The sequence below is a fragment of the Atta cephalotes genome, assembly GCF_000143395.1.
Source record: "Atta cephalotes unplaced genomic scaffold scaffold00004, whole genome shotgun sequence".
In the NCBI taxonomy this organism is placed as follows: Eukaryota; Metazoa; Arthropoda; class Insecta; order Hymenoptera; family Formicidae; genus Atta; species Atta cephalotes.
The window spans coordinates 7,933,518-7,939,880 of NW_012130068.1; the positions used below are offsets into that span (position 1 = coordinate 7,933,518).

General features: G+C 27.2%; 1 pseudogene; it reads right to left on the reverse strand.

Annotated features, from left to right (window-relative positions):
* Window positions 1-1,563: 1,563 nt before the first annotated feature.
* LOC105626060 overlaps window positions 1,564-6,363 on the reverse strand; it is a 15,289-nt pseudogene continuing 10,489 nt past the window's right edge.

Genomic DNA, 6,363 nt, shown 5'->3' on the forward strand with positions numbered 1-6,363 from the left:
CATTATACTGATGAATATTGGTGGCACACATTCAAATATGTCATCGAGAGTGATCGAGCCGATTAGTAAATAAAGTATCTGTATTAGAGTTAAACGCAATCACGAAATAAATTAATCATTTTTTTTTAAAGTCTATATACACATTTATATTAATTTTTTATAATTTTCCAAAAACATTAAAATTTTCTTCTGATAAATTATATCAAAATTTATTAACAGACTATTTTTCCATCTTTCTTTTTCGGATCTTATTAAAGTTATACCTTTCAAAAATTTAATAATTTATAATTTGGCATATGTATGCGGAAGCGTATGTGTGTAATTTTCATAGTTTGATGAATAACTGTATATCAATATATTAAACTTCTAGTCGTGTAAAAAAAAAAAAGTCATGCTAGTATCTCTGCAGCGCACAGATGATGATTCTTCTTTAGTAAACCTTTCGATAGATATACCTGAGGTATCAGAATAGTAAAGCTAAACACAAACAACGGTGCGAAGCGAATACATCTATCGCGAAGTCTGTGATATGGCCATAATCCTGAAATAGTCAAATAGAATCTAACAACGCTGTAATATCGGCTTTGTGCACTGTGATCTTTCTTCTCAATCATTTTTCGGAATAAGAAGATTGCGAAATATCAACTATTCCATTTGTACTTTATTCCATTCAATGTTCAATTTTCAACAAATTACGTAAGATTACTTATTGATTTCTTCTATCTTCTATTCAGCAACAGTATCGTAATTGCGCTGAGGAATATATACGGACAATTACCTGCTGTGTTTCAGTCCTTTTCTTTTTACATTTTTTAAAGCCGTTACTTATCGTTCTCTTTGAAGAGACAGTTTATTTTAATTTCATATTCTGTATACTATAGTTTTCTTAGAAATTTCGTCTTAGAAAAGATGCGACTTTGTACTGCTTTAGAGAAAATTGTATATACCTGCGTTACAGAAAGTAAGCAGAAGTAATAAGCGCGTGAAAATATGATATATTATTAGTTTAAAATAATTTAATAGATCTTAATTTTTACAAACCATGATATTTATTTACCTTTAATTTAAATAAAGTTGACGAATGTAACGTTAATAAAATGTGGATTGTAGAATTCATATATAATTTTCGAAGTGTCTTTGTTCATTTTCACTGTTAATTAGGAAGATAAATTTTCCAGAGTACCTGATCGGTTGATTGCATATAGTTTACGTCAATAAACAATTAACTTACATACTTATGTAAAATTACATGAGCCAAAAATTGTTAGAGAAGAGTGGACTTCTTTGGCAAACATCTATAAGTAACTTCTAGATATTGCGGAAAAAAATGATAAGTATATTTGTATGGAAGCAAAAGATGATACTTAATTATTGTAATGAAATACATGCGTACGATTATATTAATATGTATATATCTATATTTTGGTTGCTATAAAATCAAAGAAAAATTATATCAGAAATTATAAAGAAAAAAAGAAAAGTACATATAATACATAAAATTTTTATTACATTAAAGAGATGTATTTTAATTTAGACAATTTTAATGATTCATACGCCAAATCATCACTGGAGAGAACGAAACATAGTGAGATAAGATAGTGTTTTTACGACTTTTAAGAAATAAAAAATTCTTTGATAAGCTACAATTACAATAGTATAATTTGTAGACATAACAATTTTATACTTATCGTAGCGAAGATTTCAATAGATAAAATCACTATTTTGTCGACGGTGATTTTGCATGGAGACGTTGTTCTGTTCATAATTAGAAGAAGAAATTTTCGACATCTGTGCAAAGCATAATACCAATTCGCCTTGCAGCTATTCAAAATAAGATAAATATAAATTAAAATGATAAATAATAAACCTTTATATATTGATAGTAAAACCAAATGTTTGCATAATATTAGATCTTTATTTTGATATTTAACACAGGAAGTTGCAATCTATCTTTGAATTTGTATTTATAAACTTGATTAAGATAGCTATACGGAAAAGATGACCATAAGCTTTTAGAATAATTATAAAAATATTCTATTTAGTAAAGATATTCTAATTATTGGCTAAATTCCAGCCCATGGCCATTTTTTTCTATATCACCATAATACCTGCGTAATTGTATATTACATATGAAGAAATTGCAATCAGAATTAAAATATTTGTAAGTGTGATTATTTATAATAATAATTGTAAATAATACGCCAAATTGTAAATAATATACCAAATTATAAATAATATGCCAAAAATCATACGTTTTGATATAACTATTTTTTGTGATGATTTAAAAAAAAGAATAAATGTATCGATTAAGAAACCAAGCTCCAATAATCTTGACTTTGATATATATTGTGATCTTGAGTGACCTTCAACAAGTTTCAACCGTCGCTCGTTCTTCATTAAAAAGTTATAAACAAAAAGATGTTTAAGAAATAACGTCTCATTTCTGTTATACAGAATTAAAATTTTGACTCTCATGTCCCACCTTCCTTTCTGCTTGGAGCGCATGACTTTCAACTGAAGCTACTCTCATCCTAATTTCTTCCCCCTCCCTCTTCTTTGGAGGCATATGATTTCCACGCGAATCGACTTTCATTCTACTTCCTCTCTGTTTTTAAACAGTCAAATTTTTCACATTAAGAAATTTTCTGCTAAAGTAGTGTTCGCGCGCCACTAAACAATGGGAGAGATGGAATGCAGATTTAAAATAGTTTCTGATATTATATATAGCCGAAATAGATCGTTATTTTTTCAAACTTTTTTTGTTAATAACTTTTTAACTTTGTCAAGGTCAAGGTTCTTGGAGTTTGGTCCTCTAATCGATATTTTTATCAAAAAAAGGAATAAATTAGATAAATAAGGTAACTAATTATGAAAGAATCCACTTAAATTAACATGCACTTACATAGATTTATATGGAAGGATACTATAATCAAGTAAAGTATTGAGCTTGCCAAAAATGAAGAAATAAATGAAGGAATTGTGCAACATACATAATTATTGGCCCAGCGATGTCCTTTGCGCTTTTATCTAAATTCATTAACACCTAAAATACATTTAACTTATTTTCGTAATTATTTCTGTCGCACTGCCTGTCGAAATTTGCAGCGATTATGAAGATGTTACTAAAGATTATTTTTCCATAATATTGTTAAAATATGACAAATCCTCGTATGTTCTCAAATTATTTGTACTTGTATAAAAAAGAAAGTTGATACGTACTTGTATATCAGTTAAATTTCCAATGATCATATTTAAGTTAAGATTAATTAGAAATATTTTTGCAAATAACGATTCGATATGTTTAGCAAATCTGTGAAATCAGGACATTACATAATTATATATAAATTAATACATTTAGGTATATGTATAATATAGGTATATGTATAAATCAACGATAGAACGTTATGCAGTATATTTTTAAACATACTCTGTCACGAGAAGATGTCTATATAAACATGTAAAGTTTTACTGTAATTATTGTCTTGTATCTTAGCTCGTTTTGTATAAAAAATATCCTCATTATTTTTGCCAATGTTCTCCAGTGTGTTTCTGTAATGTAAGAAATATCACTGCTTTTGGCAAATCGAGATTTTGAAATTATGATTCACTGAAAAAATTATAATTCAAGGAAAGCGTTTCTATCTTTTTATGATCAACGGAGACTTTACCCAATAATTGAGAACATTGCGCAACCATGCTGAATTAAACTATAATACAAGCCGCGATTGTGGCGAACACAGCAATAACTATGCGGTGCTATCGGATATATATAATGATGAATTTCTCGCCGTGTTCAACGCGAAATGGTAATCTCGGCACAGAAGATTTTGTCACATTAAAGATGTCATTTGCCATCAGAGTCAGCATAATTGGCTTAAGTACGAAAAGACATCCCGTAATATGCATGAAAACTAGAGAAAATGGTAAACTTAGCAAGATCTTTATACTGTTTTATTAATGTGTACAAAAAGATGATTTTTCTGATAAGTATACTCTTTAAGCAATTTTTTTAAGAAGCAATAAAATAATATAAAATCGTGGAAGATTTTATATATGCTTCAAAATGTACGCAAGTTACTATAATACCTGCGTTGTACATACATAAAATGCTAGATATTGCCCATATCCTTTCTATATCTGTATTTAGTGATAATCAATCCTTTCGTATTATATTAAGACACTCACTCTTTATCTAATCACATGCTGCCGTATTTCTTGCTAACATTTTTTCCATATAAAAGTCAAGTGTTAATGCAAGTTTGAAAATTCATCACTTACTTTCTTGCTATTAACATTATAATCAATAGTTTAGAGCTGAATGTTATACTGATAATTAGAGATGGCAGACACTCGAACACATCATCGAGAGTTATCGAGCCGATTAGGAAGTAAAGTCCTATTGGAATTAGTATAAAATAAAACGTATAATGGCGAAATTGATAATTTGTTGTATTTTTGGAATTTATAATAGAATTATATAAGATAAATACAAATAGAGAATAACAAACAAGAATATAAATAAAAAGCGCTTGAAATTTGCACAGCAAAATAATTAAATTATCCTTGACCAAATAAACGAGCAATATAAGATGTTTTGTTAAAATATTTAATATTAATCTAACACATCAATATGAGAATATCAATATATAAAGGAATATCAATATATAAATAAATGAATATAGATGTTTCGGCTACACAGAGTCTTCTTCAGTATAATTAAATGAATACATCTCTTCCGCTTAATAACTATTTCAAATAAAAAAAAATTCCATGTCAATTTATTGATGATATTGATTTATTGATGATTTTCATGTAAGTAATCGTTTTATAGTTCTTTTAAAATCAGGAATTTCTACGAATTTATATATTTTTTTGATTTAGATAAATCAGTCGTAAAATTATGCTTACATTATGGGATTAAACGTAATTCTCGCCGTTAAATAAGTAATTTGTTTTGCATCTTTAATTATGGATATCTTTGAAAGAATTGATGAGATTCAATTATCATCAATAAATTGACATAGAATTTTCTTTGATTTGAAATAGTTGTTAAGCGGAAGAGATAGGTTTACTTAGTTATACTTAAAGAAAGCTTTATGTAGCCGAAACGTCTATATTCATTTTTATTATTTGATATTCTTATATTGATATTCTTATTTGAAATTCTTATATTGATTAAATTAATATTAAATATTTTAACAAAACACCTTATATTGCTCATTTTGATTTATCATTGATAATTTAACAAATAGAGATATACATAAATGATATACATATAATGCGTTCTCGATAGAAAAAAAATACATTATATATATACATCATATATTTATTGTAACTTTATATACTTTTTTACTATTGTCAATAATTATCAATAATTTACAATTACATTTGAGTACATCAAAATGTGTTTTATGTATCTATTCTCTTTCTGATTAAAGTTATTCGTATATATTTTAAATATTTAATGAAATTTAACATGCGTGTGTGCATAATTGATTAATTAGATAATTAAATTCATTAGATAATTGCATTTGGTATATTTCTGATCACTCAAGAAAAAATGTATATACGATCAATAAGTTATATTTTTTTTTTGATAATTTTTGATATAACTGAGATATCGCAATATTAGAGCACAATATATACAGCACGAAGCAAATACATCTGTCGCGAAGATTATAATATGGTCATAATCCCGAAATAGTCAGATATAATCTAAGAACAAAATAATAGCGGCTTTGACAAACGTCTTCCTTGTAGTTCATTTTTCGGAATATTAAGATTGCGAACTCTATTAGCGATTCAATGCAAATGTTTGACATTCGAGAAATTGCGGAAACTTACTTATCAATTCTATCTACCTTCTGTTCCGTAATAGTACCGTAATTACGCTAAGGTATAAGTACCTCCATTTACTGTATGCGTTTTAGCAATGTCCTTTCTACATTATAAAGCTAATACCTTATTATTTCTCTCTGAAAGGACATTTTCCTTTACTTTCATATTCTGTTTTCATTATTGTGAATCAGTTTCAAATGTACCTCTTAACACATTACGTGAATTTATCTCGTGCAGGAAAAGATAAAATTTTGTCTGTATTCGAACAATGGAATGATTGCAAAAAGTAAATAGATATGATAAATTACGTAAGAATATAAGATATTATTATTTCGATTCAATTTAGAAAATTTTTACGAACTTCAACGTTTATGAGTAAATTTCTGATTTGAGTTTGATTTGAGTAAAGTTGAGATAACATAGAGATGAAAGATAATTCTTAAAATTCAGATCTTGATTATGGATCATCCGTCCGCTTTTTGGATAAATATTTTCTGGATTAAATTAGTTATATCCGTACGATGA